This window comes from Melopsittacus undulatus, chromosome W, assembly GCF_012275295.1.
Source record: "Melopsittacus undulatus isolate bMelUnd1 chromosome W, bMelUnd1.mat.Z, whole genome shotgun sequence".
NCBI lineage: Eukaryota > Metazoa > Chordata > Aves > Psittaciformes > Psittaculidae > Melopsittacus > Melopsittacus undulatus.
This window is the reverse complement of record NC_047558.1, coordinates 540,729-557,672: the sequence shown is the minus strand read 5'-3', so window position 1 is coordinate 557,672 and position 16,944 is coordinate 540,729. Positions and strand designations below refer to the sequence as shown.

At 47.6% G+C, this 16,944-nt stretch overlaps 1 protein-coding gene across 7 annotated transcripts in view; it reads left to right on the top strand.

Annotated features, from left to right (window-relative positions):
• The first annotated feature begins 2,537 nt into the window (after positions 1-2,537).
• The window catches only part of LOC117438018 (zinc finger CCCH domain-containing protein 18-like), a 79,552-nt gene continuing 65,145 nt past the window's right edge, over positions 2,538-16,944 (top strand). For 5 of the 7 annotated variants that reach the window (XM_034073369.1, XM_034073367.1, XM_034073362.1 and 2 more), the window contains exons 1-2: positions 2,538-2,689; positions 3,255-3,334. The gene's annotated coding sequence lies outside the window, so the exon portion shown is untranslated. Of the gene's footprint in view, positions 2,690-3,250; positions 3,335-10,051; positions 10,073-16,944 lie in introns of those variants that run through there. The other 2 variants (XM_034073363.1, XM_034073364.1) reach the window with 2 other exon arrangements.

Sequence of the window (16,944 nt, the reverse complement as noted above, 5' to 3'; positions counted from 1 at the left end):
TCTGGAAAAATCGAAAAGGAAACAAAAGGAGACAACAATGGATCTTGCAAACGGGTATAATCTGAAAAAGTTGTTGGCAAAATTTAGAAAATGGTGTAAAACCAATAGGAAATTTACTTTGTGAAGGGGGTTATATGTGGAAGAGAGCAAAAAAAGACTGGGGAAGATGGGGAAATCCCATAGAAATAAATCACCAATTCAGTAACTGGACTAATGGAACTAACATACCAAACAGTTGGCCTACTGTATATTAGGAATGATCAGACCTAATTTCTTCTTATTAAGGAGAAAACAATATAAAAGAGAGTTACAAAATGGAAAGACAATGAGTGGCCACCTGAATGAATAATCTATTATGATTTGGCAACTTGGGCCGAAGATGCATCCTGGGGATACAGAACTCCTATATGGATGTTGAATAGAATTATAAGGTCACAAGCTGTGGTAGAAATAGTAGTAAATAAAACAGAAAATGCATTAGGATTAATTGCAAAGCAAAATACTAAAATGAAAACTGCAATATATCAGAATTGTGTGGTTTTAGATGACCTGTTGGCTCAAGAAGGAGTGGTCTGTGGAAAATTTAATCTTAGTGATTGCTGTTTAGGATTAGATCTATTGTTCTTAAAAGAAGGAGGGTTATGTGTAGCTCTCAATGAAGAATGTTGTTCTTTTGCTGACCATACTGGAGTAGTACAGGACACCATGTCTGAACTCCGGAAAAGGTTAGATCAACGTAAAAAAGATCGTGAGGCGGGCAGGTCATGGTATGAAAACTGGTTTAATGTTTCACCTTGGCTAACCACTTTGATGTCCACTTTAGCAGGACCGCTTATCATGTTGATTTTGGGAATTATATTTGGGCCTTGTATATTATGCTATATTTTACACTTTATTAGGGAACGATTTGACATAGCTAAACTGCTTATTTTAACTACGAGGTCTGGGGCAAATTATAAAAGTGTATCTATTGATGAGGATGAAGATTGTTGTGAATATATTATGTCACGTAGGGACTACACTGATTGTAATTGTGAGGTATTACCCTGTGAGTGTTCTGATAAATGTTGGGATTGTGAAAAAAGGTTTATTTGCAGTGCTGAGAATGAAAGCAGCATCTAATAAACAATAATAGGATAAAAAGAAAAAGGGGGGATTGTGAAAAACTAAAGAATAAGGTATTGTTTATTAAGATATATGTTAGGTATATATATGTTAAGCCCAATATAAAGGTTAGACAACAAAAGATATGAAATTGCTTATGCACACAGTTAACGGACACAGTTTATGCAAGATAAGATAACCGCAATCGCTTACACCAATTAAACCACAATCGCTTACACCAATTAAACCAGAAACCGTTTATGCAAACATAAGATGACCACAAGGTGTTACAGAAACTGGCTTGCAAGATGTTCCAGGAACTGGCAGAAATAAGACAAACCACTCCATATAAGGACATAAATGAAGGGTCAACTATGGAACAAAGGAGGAAGACTTCTTACTTCGGCCTCACCGACCACCGGGAGGCAGAAGTCGACCCCCTAGCAACAGCTGAAGCATGCGCAGAGTACCTCAACTACGTCATGAACACGGAAGTAGAAGATGTATAAGGGAGGGCTTTTTGAACTGCTCAGCACGGCAGTAGGCGGAGCGCAGACTCCCCTGTCGTCCAGCGCTGTTTTTGCTCATATTCTACTTGCTATAATTAATAAAATTTTAATTGGATTATTATCCGTTGTGGTCTCAATTTATAACAGGAAGTCAGCTGTATTATTGCACGGGACTGGGGCGAGGGGGGAGAGGAAGCCCCGAGCCCGGTGCTGAGGTTGGAGCCAGCGAGATCGAGCTGGTGTTCAGATACGCTGCTGGTGGAGGGAGGGGGAGTTAGGTAGTTTGAAGTTACATCTTGGTTACATGCACCATATAAGGAATAGAGGTTCCGGTGATGGTGAGACTGGTAACGGACGCTTCTCGAAACTTCTGGGAGCTTCTGGAAACTTCTCGACGATGAGACTCCAGCAACAAAGGGAAGCAATGGAAAAGCGCCACGTCAACATCAGGGCGAAAGGAGGCAGCGGGGTTGGCTGAAGCCTTGAACCGAGAAGGATAAAGGACAGCCTCCCAAAGACCCGGTGTGCACATCTTGGGCGGAGTGGAGACTCCCCGGTGCAGTAGCACTTTTTTTTTTATTTGCTATCGCTTGCTTAATTTAATAAATTTATAAATTTTCGTTTTAAAACGAGATTGGCTCACTCATTGATGACACCTCCCTGTGTACATGTAGTGTGTGCACCCACACACATCTATGTGTACATGTAGTGTGTGCACCCACACACATCTATGTGTGCATGTGTGTGCATCCACGGCTGTGCACATGCACTTATTCACCCCTCCCTGTATATCTGTGCGCGTCCCCTTTAAGACGCGGTCGGCCCGGGTCGCATGCGTGTGGGTTAGGGAGTATAGAAGGGCGTTTACAGTCTCCTTCCTTCCGTTCTCTCATTTCCCTCCAGCGCTAGGGCTGTCGTGCCTGGATGACGTCACGCTATGGCTTCCCTGCACCGCCGCTAGTAGAGGTTCCATCCCGTTCCGTGCTGTAGTTTCTTCCCTTCTCCCCCCGGTTCGCAGTACCACCTCTCCTCCCCGGCCTGGCCTGGCTCGGCCTGTCCCGTCCAGTACAGCCCAGGTGAGCTATTGCCTGTAAGGCAGCGATCGGCAGGCGCCGACTGTGGCCTAGCGCTTGGGGGGGGGCAGGCTCGAGCGTCGGCGGAACCGGGACGAGCGGCCTCGGAGGGGGCCCGGTGGGGGGATGCTGGGGAGCGGGACTTGTTACCGGGAGGATATGGAGAGGATGGGACAGTCTCCGGTGGGGGTGCTGGGAAGGGAGGGGTGGACCCAGCGCAGTGGGGTGAGGTCCTGGGGGTGTTGGGATGGGGTATGGAACTTGAGGTAGGGAGCCCTTAGTTTATGGAGGATTATGAGGTGGTTGCCTCATTTGCCTGGGGTGTGGCTTTAATTTGGGAAGGAGACCCCAGCTGGAGGGAGGGAAGGAAGGAAGAAAGGAAGAAAAGTAAGTAAGTAACGGGAAAGGAAATGAAATGCTGTGGATGGGAAACAGCAGCAGTAGTTTGGGGGGAACTTTAGTTTGGGGTGGGTGTTATGGAAGCGGGGGGGGGGGCAGGTTTTGGAGGAAGTATGGGGGGGGGGAGGGGTGGTACAGGCAGATCTGACTGTGTCTCTTCCCAAGGCAGGTGGGCATAGGGAGAGCTCCAGCAGCCTCTCTTGGCAGGGCACAGCAGGAGGACCTCTGCTTGGCAAGAGGTCTTGTGAGGTAAGTGGGGAGAAGGGCTGGGACCCCAAAGCAGCACTAGCTGCACCTGGGGCATCTGTTCAGCCATGAGTGGCTACCTAGCATCACCTGTGTAACATTGGTTTCTGTTTACCTGGTGTAGCAGGGGCTGTGAGGCACCTGCTGCTGCCCAGAGCTGCTGTTGTCTTTGTGAGCACTCTGATATGTTGCTACTGCAGGTGGTTTAAATTTACTGAGTTGTCTCAGTAGGGTTGTTTCAGAGCTGTTCTTTCAGCTTCTATGCTAACAATATTTTCTTTTACTGCCATCAGTATCTCAGCTCTTCTGAAAGAGCTGTTAATAGCGCTGCTTTGGCTGTAGCAAGAGCAGCACCTCCAAGGTGTAAGTTCTTTCTCCTGGCCTTCCTAAGGTTTGTCTAGATTAAGGAAAAGGGTAGTCTAATCAAGACAACTCTTTGCAAGACTGGTGATCTGCTGTTCTGGAAGTGCAGTTAGCCTATTGAGTGTGATTATCCACAAATCCTACAGATCACCAGTATAATTATACTTGTTTTCTAGCATGGGGCTGAGCCACTGGTAATGCAAAATTAGCATTTGCCTGCAGAGAGCTGCAGGAAGAACCATGTGTGCTCCAACAAGAGGAGAATCAGTTACACTGTAAAAACAGACTCCGGCTGCTTATGGCACTGTTTTCAGGTGCCAGTCCCAAAGCCTGCCTGATACACAGCAGTGGTTAACATTCTGGATTGGAGCTTTCTGAGCTCTTCTTTAAAACCAGCTTGCCAAAAGCGGCTGTCACCAGGCAGTTCTCTTAAATGAATACGAAAAGGCAGCTCAGTTTTCTGTTTTAAAGGCAGCCCTGATGGCTGCTAGGTAATTGAAGTTTGCAATGTATCTTAGAAGTCAGTCCTTCCCAAAGGGTAAGTGTGTGTGTTTGGTTAATTAATCCTGTTAACACTTGTAATTTCATTCAAAGCGAAGGATTGGGTGCTTTGCTCTTGTTCTAGGGTCTTTTCAGTTTTATATGATACCCCTTTTCTGCATCATGAGGTGTTTTATTTCCTCTTTTTCCTGTTGTTGCTACTCATGTTTTTTCCACATTGTGGCTCTTGTCCTTAATTTGTTTTGCTTCTGTTTTCCAGGTCTTTGTTCCCTAAGTCTTTTTATGCTGTGTTTCTTTTCTCACCTGTCCTGTCAGCACTATTTCCCATTCATTCTCCTCAGCTCACTCATGTCCTTCATCCTTGTGGCTGGATTTAGACTGTGCTTCAGAACTTTTCTGTTCTGTTTTAACCCCTGTTTTACACATATCTAAATAATGGAAGTGTTTTGATTTTTGCATCATGCTGTTTGGCTGTTAGAAAGTGGGTTTTAGCCTTTCTATCACAAAGATTTCTGTCTGAAGCAAATAGGTGCCTTGCTTCTTTCCTTTGTGTCTGTCTCGTGACCACCCCAGGAGCTGGAAGGTCTCTGTTGGGGGGGGCTACAGAAGTTGGGTCTGTGTTTGGTTCTTGTCATCTGACTGATGATTTGTAGGATGTCAAAACTGAAGCTGATGGCTCTGTCAAGCTCCAGTTTTCTGTAGGGTACTCTGCCTTCCTATTACTGGAGATGCTGGAACCATCTGAGATGTTGATTCCCATACTATTTCCAAGGTATATTCTTTGTTCACTTGGGAAATTCTTTTTAATGCACCATATGACAGCTCAGCCTTGGAGGGAAGAGTTTAATTAATGGAAATAATGCTTGCCAGGAATATTTTCTCCTTGGTGGCTGTTGTAAATCCCATCTTAACTCATAGCTTTATCCTATAGATGCTGCAGTGGGTTAGAGTATGCTGCCATCCTCTCTATACTGGTTCCAGTTCGTGTTCTTCCAAGACACTACCTGCAGCTGCAAGTCAGATGTACACAAAGCTTAAGTGAAGATGCTGCTCAAACCTTTCATGAGTTCTAATTGAAAACATCACAGAGCCGTAAGAAACGGAATTTGAGCGTCCTGCCAGCAATAGGCAGTGGTGAGAGCTGCAGATCAAGAATGGGTGTCAGTGACACTGCACTGCCTTGGAGTAGTGTCCAAGGTAGTGTGTGACCACAAACTAAAACCTCTTTGGCCTTTTTTTCTGTCTAGTTTTGTACCTTTTGATTTAAGAGAGAGTAGAAATTTGGCTTCATTTTTGAAAACAGACCTGCTGCTAAGAATTCCAGTGCTCTGACTCATCGGACTCTTGCCTTGGGCAAATCACCTAACACAAGTGTAAGGTTAAAATATTGTTTAAAACATATCTGAAGTTGAGTTTTACAAAGTCACTTAAGTAAAAAAGGACTTTTCTTTTACTGGCTTTAATGCTGTGTCAGGATTTCATAATCTCAATGCTGTATTTTAAGTTTAAAAGCATCTTGGACAACATTAAGCATTAGAAAAAAAAATAACATGGCTGAAGCAGATGAATTTAAATTTCTGTAACACCTCCTCAGTGTATGGTGCAATTTTACCTGTATGTGTGTGGGGAAAATCTCTGTAGTTTTATTTTTTTTTCCAGTAAGACTATGAGACTTAAGTGGAAACAAGATGAACACCTGCATTGTTGCATCCAAGTCCTTGCAGGTGAGGATGGCTGTGTGAATGCTTAGCTTAGAAGGAGCATCTCTGTTCCACAGTATGCAGTGAAACACTAACAAAGTAAAGTAGTTAATGCTTCATTCCCTAATTGGAAAAATTCCAGAGCTGTGAAACTTTAGCACTGCTTCCTGTTGCATATATACTGTGTAACTAAAAGCTTCTTTTTTCTGCCAGACCTGCTTCTTTGTGGAACAACTGTGCACCGGCAGGGAGAGGGCAGGTTTGCAGAAGCTAATTGCTGCTGAATGTCCCCTGGGACACCAGGCTATTCTAGCCCTTTCCATCCTGCTCCTAGCTGATGCTAGGCATGTCTCTTCAGAGTGCTTCCCATCATTTCTAGATACACAGTGACCAAAGGGACAAATTTAATATGCGAAAGCTGCCAGGTGTTCTCAGCTGTAGTTGGGTGTGGTGTTCTGCTTGGGTTGTGGAGCATGTTGTAAAGGCACTACTACTGAAAATGAGATAACAAAGCCCCAAGTCTCTTGTTCACGGGATTTCTTCACTTTATATTTTTGGTAGACTGTCTCTAATACCGCTGGCTCACAACGCTGACAGGGACTGGCTGGGGATATGAAGGTCCAGAAGGAATAACTGGAGGGAAAGTCTTGCTTGACCAAACTGATAACTGTGTGGACAGCAAATGCTGTCTGGTTCACAGCTGGGAGGATGGCATGTGCTTTTACTGCAGGTGGGATGTGTCCTGGGTTCAGCTGTAGCAGTTACTTTTCTCTTTCCTAGTAGCTGGTGCAGTGCTGCACTTTCTACTTCAGTCTGAGAACAATGCTGATAACACACCAGTGTTTTTAGTTCTTGCTAAGTAATGTTTACCCTGACCAAGGACTTTTCAGTCTCTCATGCTCTGCCAGTGAGGAGGGACACAAAAAGCTGGGAGGAAACAGAGACAGGACACCTGACCCAAATTAGCCAAAAGGGTATTAAGCCCAGCTGGTAACTGAGAACCACGCAACAACTCATTCCCCCATTTCTTCCTTCCCCTCAGCTCTCAGAAGGATGGGGAGGACAACTGAAAGAATCTAAACCACGTGGGTTAAGATAAAAGCCCAATAACTAAGAATGGGCTAGAGAAGTCTTATATAGGAGGCAACAACATATAGTTGAGTTCATTGGCTGTTTTCCACCAAAATTGAATCCCCTTGAGGTGCACACCAGACTTCCCCATCTTCCCGCATTAAACATCAGGTATATCGAGGTCCCAGAGGGAAAGCAATCCCACTAGTGGGTTTGCCTTTACCTGAAGCAGGAATAACCCAGACTGTCTTCCCCAGCAAATTCTTTATGTGCACCACAGGAACTTTATCCCCTTCTACAGTATGTAAAAGTTCTGACTGGGCTGAGCTAGCCCTGTTGGCAGATCCTCTGGTGTTGACCAACCAGGTGGCCTTTGGTAAATGTGTATCCCAATGTTTGAAAGTCACACCACCCATTGTTCTCAGTGTAGTTTTTAACAGCCCATTGTACCCTTTGATTTTCCCAGAGGCTGGTGCATGGTAGGGGATGTGAAATGCTCACTTAATGCCATGTTCTTTGGACCAAGTGTCTATAAGGTTGTTCTGGAAATGGGTCCCATTCTCTGACTCGGTCCTCTCTGGGGTGCCGTGTCACCACAAAATCTGTTTCTCAAGGCCCAGGACAGAGTTCTGGGCAGTGGCATGGGGCACAGCATATGTTTCCAGCCATCCGGTGGTTGCTTCCACCATGGTAAAGCACATGGTGCTTGCCTTGGCAGGTTGGTGGGAGTGTGATATAGTCAGTCTGCCAGGCCTCCCCATATTTATACTTCAACCATCATCCTCCATACCAGAGAGGCTTTAACCGCTTGGCTTGTTTACTTGCAGCTTTTTTCTCAGTTGTCAATAACTTGGGCAATAGTGTCCATTGTTAAGTTCACCCCTCGATCATGAGCCCATCTCTATGTTGCATTTCTACCCTGATGTCCTGAGGTGCCATGGGCCCGCTAGGCTAAAAATAGTTCACCCTTATGTTGCCAGTCTAAGTCCATCTGAGCTACTTCAGTCTTAGGAGCTTGATCTGGTTGTTCTGGTGTTGTTCTGGTTGGTTGTTCTGGTGTTCCACAGTGTCCCGACTCATGGGTACGTGAGCATCTACGTGGCGTACCTTCACCACCAGGTTGTGCACCTGAGCAGCGATATCTTGCTACAGTGCAGCAGCCCAGATGGGTTTATTTCTACTTTGCCAGTTGCTCTGCTTCCATTGTTGCAACCACCCCCGCAGAGCATTTGCCACCATCCATGAGTCAGTGTACAGATAAATTACTGGCCACTTCTCCAATTCAGCAATGTCCAAGGCCAGCTGGATGGCTTTCAGCTCTGCAAATTGCCTCGATTCATCATCTCCTTCAGCAGTTTCTGCAACTTGTCGTTGAGGACTCCATACAGCTGCCTTCCATCTCTGATGCTTTCCTACAATACAGCAGGACCCACCAGTAAACAAGGCATATTGCTTTTCATTTTCTGACAGTTTATTATAGGGTGGGGCCTCTTCAGCACACATCACCTCCTCCTCTGGTGACATTCCAAAACCTTTGCCCTCTGGCCAGTCCATGATGATGACTTCTAGAATTCCTGGACGACTGGGATTTCCTATTCGAGCTCGTTGTGTAATTAGTGCAGCCCATTTACTCCATGCAGCATTGGTTACATGATGTGTAGAAGAGACCCTGCCTTTGAAAATCCAGCCCAGCACAGGCAGCAAGGGTGCCAGGAGGAGCTGTGCTTCAGGGCCGATCACTTCTGAAGCAGCTCAAACCCCTTCATAGGATGCCAGTATCTCTTTTTCAGTTGGGGTATAGCTGGCCTCAGATCCTCTGTATCCTGACTCCAAAAGCCAAGGGGTCAACCTTGAGTCTCCCCTGGAGCTTTCTGCCAGAGGCTCCAGGTAGGACCATTCTCCCTGGCTGCAGTCTAAAGCACTTTTTTCGCATTTTGCCCGGTCCAGACTGTTTCAAGGGCTACTGCATTAACTGTCTCTCGTTTAATTTGTTCAAAGGCTTGTTGTTGCTTAGGGCTCTATTTGAAATCGTTCTTGTTCTGTGTCTTGTGATAGGGCTTATGATCAGGCTGTAATTTGGGATGTACGTTCTCCAGAACCCCTGGAACTTCTCCAAATGCTGAGGGGTCAACCTTGAGTCTCCCCTGGAGCTTTCTGCCAGAATCTGACAGGATGATGTCATCAGTGCTTTGCAGGTGTTCTGGAGTTTGCCCCTGTTCCAGTGCAGTCTGGAGCAGTCCATGGCAGATGGTAGGGCTGTGTTTCTACCCCTGGGGCAGTTGATTCCAAGTGTCAGGGATGCCCCTCTGAGTAAAAGCAAACTGTGGCTTGTACTCTGCTCCCAAATGAATTGAGAAAAATGCATTAGTAATATCAGTTGTGGCTTCCCACTTGGCTGTCTTTGATTTAAGTTCGTATTGAAGTTCTAGCATGTCTGGTATGGCTGCACTCAGTGGTGGTGTGACTTCATTCAGGCCACTGTAGTCTACTATTAGTATTCACTCTGTTAGATTTTCACACTGGCCATATGGGGCTGTTAAATGGTGAGTGGGTCTTGCTGATCACTCCTTGGCTCTCCAGTCTATGGATCAGCTTATGAATGGGAACCAGGGTGTCGTGGTTTGTCATTTGTCACAATGCTTATTTATTTGCTGTTGGAGTTGTTGCATTTGGTCTTGGATTTTTAGCTTGCCATAACTTACTTGTAGCCAGTATTTGCTGTTTTAGCATTTATCGGCCTTGGGATCTGAGCTAAGATTCTTGTTTTTCTGTACTTTATGGTAATTACTTGTAATCCAATAGAATTATGGATCACGAAACTGGTCTGGTCTGGATTCTCAGCATGGTCATCACCTCTGTACTTTGGGAGGCATATCATTTTGCCTTGTTGGGTTTTCTTTGTTTTTTGTTTTTTTTTTCCTTCCCCCTCTGGGGATCAACCTATGAAGGAGACATTCCCTTACACACTGGTGCCATTGGGATTCATGGGCCTCTGCAGGCATCCTGTATAACATCAGGTTGTGGTGCACTGGGTTGCATGGAAGGGAGGTACCATTCCTATGGCCCAAAGCAATACTAGTGCTGCTGGGAACCCCATCTGCCTTGGGTAGGGAATATTCAGCAGCAGCAGGAAAAAGAGCTTGTCACTGTGCTTCCCTCTGCCTGTATGGTCTTGAGTGGGTGTCATGGTTTAAGCCCATCTGGCAACTATGTTGCAACCTGTGGGATATGTTTGTCCTTGCTCTACAGGTGAAACACAAATGTGTCAACCATCCCACAGTGATTAATATACTCCATGCCTCTGCCTCTGTTTTGCAGCAGCTGTGATTAACCCTGATGCAGTTCCCTGTGGCCATGACTCATGCAGCCCTTGCTGCATTGGCAACCACAGCATGCCATGCATGGTGCTGGATATTGTGCTTGCAGGGTCCCCACTGTCCTGCTCAGGCTCCCCAGCACAGAGGCAGGGCTTGCCTGCCCATCATGCTGGCTGTCACAGCACTGCTGGTTGTCATACAGTTGCGCTCCAGCAAGGTGATGCCAGAGTACAAGTCACTGTCACCCTGGTTGTGCCTGAGCTTGCAGAGGGTAACCAACTCTGAACGCCTTCCAGTAACTGAGGAATAGGGTTGGAAGTGAAGGTGGATGCTCCTGGAAGGCAGGGGAGCTAGGCCTCACAATGTTTCAACATTTGGTACTGCAGGGGGCTGCCACTCGCCCTTTCCCTAGAGAGCAGCTAGCTGCCTTTCTCCATTGGAGTGGCACCTGCCGCCTGGGGAGTCTGTGCTTGCTGCCATCCTGCATCTCTAAAGGGATGGCAAAGCCAGCACAGCCCCATGGCATAGCCCAGCCTGCTTTCCATGTCTGGGGTCTGACCCCTCATCATCCCTGGGAAGATGTCAGGTGAAGTTCCCGATGACTGGAAAAAGGGAAATATAACCCCCATTTTCAAGAAGGGGAAAATGGATGGCCCAGGGAATTACAGACCAGTCAGTCTCACCTCTGTGCCTGGCAAAATCTGGGAGCAGATTCTCCTGGAAGGCATGCTAGGGCACATGAAAAACAACAAGGTGCTTGGTGACAGCCAGCATGGCTTCACTAAGGGGAAATCCTGCCTGACCAATTTGGTGGCCTTCTATGATGGGGCTACGGAAATGATGGACAGGGGTGGAGCAGTTGATGTCATCTACCTGGACTTGTGCAAAGCATTTGACACTGTCTCACACGACATCCTTGTCTCTAAATTGGAGAGACATGAATTTGGTAGGTGGACGACTCGGTGGATAAAGAACTGGCTGGATGGTTGCATGCAAAGAGTTGTGGTCAATGGTTCAGTGTCCGGCTGGAGACCAGTAATGAATGGTGTCCCTCAGGGATCGGTGTTGGGACCGGTCTTGTTCAACATCTTTGTCGGTGACATGGACAGTGGGATTGAATGGGCCCTCAGCAAGTTTGCTGATGACACCAAGCTGTGTGATTCAGCTGATATGCTGGAGGGCAGGAATGCCATCCAGAGGGACCTTGACACACTTGTGAGGGGGGTTGATGCCAACCTCATGAAGTTTAACCATGCCAAGTGCAAGGTCCTACACCTGGGTCAGAGCAATCCCAGGCACAGCTACAGGTTGGGCAGAGAAGAGATTCAGAGCAGCCCTGTGGAGAAGGACTTGGGGGTGTTGGTCAATGAGAAACTGGACATGAGCAGGCAGTGTGCGCTTACAGCCCAGAAAGCCAACCGTATCCTGGGCTGCATCAAAAGGAGCGTGACCAGCAGGTCAAAGGAGGTGATCCTGCCCCTCTACTCTGCTCTCGTGAGACCTCACTTGGAGTATTGTGTGCAGTTCTGGTGTCCTCAACATAGAAAGGACATGGAACTGTTGGAACAAGTCCAGAGGAGGGCCACGAGGATGATCAGGGGACTGGAGCACCTCCCATATGAAGACAGGCTGAGAAAGTTAGGGCTGTTCAGCCTGGAGAAGAGAAGGCTGCGTGGAGGCCTCATAGCAGCCTTCCAGTATCTGAAGGGGGCCTACAGGGATGCTGGTGAGGGACTAGTCATTAGGGACTGTAGTGATAGGACAAGGGGTAACGGGTTGAAACTTAAACAGCAGAGGTTTAGATTGGATATAAGGAAGAAATTCTTTACTGTGAGTGTGGTGAGGCACTGGAATGGGTTGCCCAGGGAGGTTGTGAATGCTCCATCCCTGGCAGTGTTCAAGACCAGGTTGGATGAAGCCTTGGGTGATATGGTTTAGTGTGAGGTGTCCCTGCCTATGGTAGGGGGGTTGGAACCAGATGATCTTAAGGTCCTTTCCAACCCTAACTTTTATGATTCTATGTGTCAGGCATGGGGTACAGTTGTACTCTGGCTCCCAGACTTGGCCAGGCAAAGTCAGGGACTTTGTGGAGCTCCAGCGAGGACAAGGACACACCAGCAATGTCTGATGGCCAGGAGCTGGGAGCAATGACCAGACACTGCACGTGAGCGTTGCGTGTGGTACCTGGCTGTGCTGATGCTGGGACAGGTGGAGGCAAACCCTACAGCCACTGATCTGAGTTCATGCTGGGTTTATGAATGTTAACCAGTAGCAATTTGTGATCACCTGCTGCTGACTGCTAAATTTCTTATTTTTCAGCTTAGCACCTAAGCAGATATTCCCTTACACCCCCTGCTCCTCCACCAAGCTATTTACAGCCACATTTGAGAATTGTAAATTTTTGGATGGCCTTTGAATACCCTTGAAACCTGCCTGCTGCTTGTGCTGGGTATCAGCATGTTGCTGCAAATATGGCATGTGCTTTACCCACAGCCATCCCATCTGGAGTATGCCCAGTCTTGCCTGATCTCCATTGTTAATAAGGGTCAGGCTCCAGTCTTTTTTACAGTTAAACAGCAGTCTAAGGTTATCACCAGGAGATCTTCCCTGAGGCTGGACAATAATGAGTGGCAGGGTGTGTGGGCTAGTATGGGCAGGTTCCTGGGCCAGTTGGTCCCTTCAGTGCTTTGGAACTTTACAAGTGTGAAATCTGGAAAAATTAGCAGAACACTTAAACAAGGTGTGCTATTGTCCTGGCAATAGCAGACAGGGACAAATTATGCTCTGTAAGGAGCAGGAAAAAGATGTCTCTGGATATGATGGCAATGCAACAGACAATGCAGGTACTCAACCCTCAAGCACAGCAGTTACACCAACCCCAACAACAAATGCTGCAGCCACTCCAGTCACAGTGACAGACACTCCAGCTGAGCCGAACAATCAATCTGTGCCAATATCAGTTGCCCTTATGAGCAAGGGGAAAAGCAAACAAGAACCACAAGAACCCGTGCAGTAAAGGAAGATGAAGACCCAATGAGTATAGCAGAGGAGGTAACATCTGAACAAGAGGATTTAGTACAAGAATCAGAGGAATAGGAAGAAGTAATTTTTTGATCCCTGACCTTGACTGAGCTGCAGAATATAAGAAAAGATTTCAGCTGTCTCCAAAATGAGCACATCTTCATCTGGTTGCTCTGATGCTGGTACAATGGGACCAAGAGTCATGAGCTAGAAGGTAGGGAAGCCAAGCAGCTGGGATTACTTTCAAGGGAAGGGGAAGTGACAAAACCGTTGTAAAAGAGAAACGAGCCCTCAGCCTTTGGAGGCAGCTCTTGGCAGTTGTGTAAGAAAGGTATCCCTACAAGGATGTTGTTATGTGTTGACCAGCTAAGTGGACCACAATAGAGAGAGGCCTCCAGTCCCTGAGGGAATCAGCTGTTCTAGAGATGCTCTGTCGTAGGCTGGATGCTGGGGATGCATGTGTGGATCCAGGTGAAGTTGAGTATATACTACCCATGTGGCAGAAACTTATATGGAGTGTGCCATCATTATATCATCAGCTCCAAGCATTAGAAAACAGTCTCATCCCTTATGTCACTTCAGCTGTGGAAAAAATGTCCCAGGAGGTCAAACAATTGATAGATGATCTATCCAGCTCCCCATGTGTATCAAACCCCATTGCTTCTGAAGGCTAGTTTTGCCATAAAATGGAGTAAGGTCAAAGGACCTGTACAGGAGATTCAGTTTTTGGGAATAAAATGCAAGATGGACATCACCAGATCCCCACAGATGTGAACAACAAGATAACAGCAATGTCTCCACCAACTAAAAAGAAAGAAACACAAGCTGTCTTAGGTGTTTTGGGGTTCTGGAGAATGTGCTTCCCAAATTACAGCCTGATTGCAAGCCTTCTCTATCATGTGACACGGAACAACGGGGCCCTAAGCAACAACAAGCCTTTGAAAAAATTAAACGAGAGATAGTTGTCATGGGTTCAGCAGTAGCTCATGCTCTGCCAGGGAGGAGGGGAGGCCGGGAGGAAGGAGAGACAGGGCACCTGACCCAGGCTAGCGAAAGAGGTATTCCATACCATAGCATGTCACACCCAGGATGTACCTGGGAGGGACCCGGAAGGGCTGGAGCTCTGGGGGGAAGGGAGGAGGTATCGCTCTGTGCTTGGCTGGGCAGGGTGGGGTGAGTTATGGGTCGGTGACTGGTGAGGCGTTGTATTCTCTTCGCTTGTTGTTTGCTTTATCATTATTATTTGTAGTAGTAGTGGCAGGAATGATTTGTGTTATGCCTTAGCAATTAAACTGTTCTTATCTCAATCCGTGGGGGCCACATGCTTTGGATTCTCCTTCCTAACTCTCTGGGAGTCGGGGGAGCAAGGGGGGGAGTGAGTGAGCGAACTGTGTGGATTTGGTTTAACCCATGACAGTTTTCGGTGCCCAACGTGGGGCCCGAGGGTTTGAGATAAGTACAGATCTGAGCGAATTTATAGTCTCTTGTCACAATGCTGATTTATTGGCTCTTAGAGGTTTTTCTCTGGATCTCACAGTTTCAGGATTTTGCCAGGTACTTTGTGTATGGATTAGGTGTCTTTGTGTTTATCAGTCATGGGGCTTGGGCTAAAGTTTTTGTTTCACTGTACTTTATGTCAGAGGCTTGTAATATGATGGGGCTCCGGCAGCAGGGGGGGATGGACGTGGCCGTGGACTTGGACTTGTACGAGGCCGTCCCGCTGCTGTTCACCGTCATTGCCCTTGTCCTCGCCTCTGTCTGCGTGAGGCTGTGTGAAGCCTGGAAGGAGCGGCCCCGGGAGCCGGCGGCGGCTGAGGCTGCCAGGGAGAGCGGCTCCGGGAACCAAGCGACAGTAGCAGAGCAGTGGGGGGAGGTGGCGGAAGAGCGGAGAGAAGTGGTAGCTGAGCAGCAGGACCAGGCAGCGGAGGAATCGAGTCCCGCTGCCATTCCGAACGCCGAGACGGCCGAGAGTATTCCCCTGGAAGTCACCCGCTGAGCCCCAGCAGGAAGCAGGAGACCACACAGCACTTCCTAGCAAGGCAGAGGAGGAAGATCCAGACTCAGGAGAAGAGAAGCTGGTGGTGGGAGAACTGGCAAGCAGGGCAGCTACATCAGCCCCAGTGACAAGTGCAGCAGCGGCAGCTGAGAGTTCTGACAGTTTTGAATGGCTTTTGGGTGCCCTTGGGACCTGCCTGCTGATTGTGATAGGGATCAGCATGGTGGCACACACACAGAGTGCGTTCTACCCACAACCATTTTGTCTGATCCTAAAAGTTAAGCAGAGTCATGTTTGGGTCTTGTCTATGGTTAGACAAGTATATAGGAGCACCAGGAGACTGTCCCCAAGGCTGGACAGTCATGAGTGGCAAGGCATGTGGGACAGTATGGGCGAGTATCTGGTCCACTGGGCCCCTCCATTGCTTTGGAAGCATTGAAAGTGGAAGGCAGCTGTATGGAGTCCCCGGCAGCAAGCTGTAGAACTGCTGAAGGGGATGGTGAATGATTTTGAGCCTGGTGGGCCCAGGTACTTCAGGCCATCATTCCAGAGATGCAACATAGAGATTGACTCATGATCGAGGGGTGGACTTAAGAGTGATGGTGTATTGAAAATGTGGGATCTGAGCATGACGTGATTGGTATGGAATAAGTGGTGGATAATGTCATGGGTTCAGCAGTAGCTCATGCTCTGCCAGGGAGGAGGGGAGGCCGGGAGCAAGGAGAGACAGGACACCTGACCCAGGCTAGCCAAAGAGGTATTCCATACCATAGCATGTCACGCGCAGGATGTACCTGGGAGGGACCTGGAAGGGCTGGAGCTCTGGGGGGAAGGTGCTCGTCTGGGCAGGGTGGGGTGAGTTATGGGTCGGTGGCTGGTGAGGTGTTGTGTTCTCTTCGCTTGTTGTTTGCTTTATCATTTTTTCTAGTAGTAGTAGCAGAAATGATTTGTGTTATGCCTTAGCAATTAAACTGTTCTTATCTCAGTCCGTGGGGGCCACGTTCTTTGGATTCTCCTTCCTACCTCTCCGGGACTTGGGGGAGCAAGGGGGGGAGTGAGTGAGCGAACTGTGCGGATTTGGTTTAAACCATGACAGTAGTTAATGCAGTAGCCCTTGAAACAGTCTGGACCGGGCAAAATGCGAAAAAAGTGCTTTAGACTGCAGCCAGGGAGAATGGTCCTACCTGGAGCCTCTGGCAGAAAGCTCCAGGGGAGACTCAAGGTTGACCCCTTGGCTTTTGGAGTCAGGATACAGAGGATCTGAGGCCAGCTATACCCCAACTGAAAAAGAGATACTGGCATCCTATGAAGGGGTTTGAGCTGCTTCAGAAGCGATCGGCCCTGAAGCACAGCTCCTCCTGGCACCCTTGCTGCCTGTGCTGGGCTGGATTTTCAAAGGCAGGGTCTCTTCTACACATCATGTAACCAATGCTGCATGGAGTAAATGGGCTGCACTAATTACACAACGAGCTCGAATAGGAAATCCCAGTCGTCCAGGAATTCTAGAAGTCATCATCATGGACTGGCCAGAGGGCAAAGGTTTTGGAATGTCACCAGAGGAGGAGGTGATGTGTGCTGAAGAGGCCCCACCCTATAATAAACTGTCAGAAAATGAAAAGCAATATGCCTTGTTTACTGGTGGGT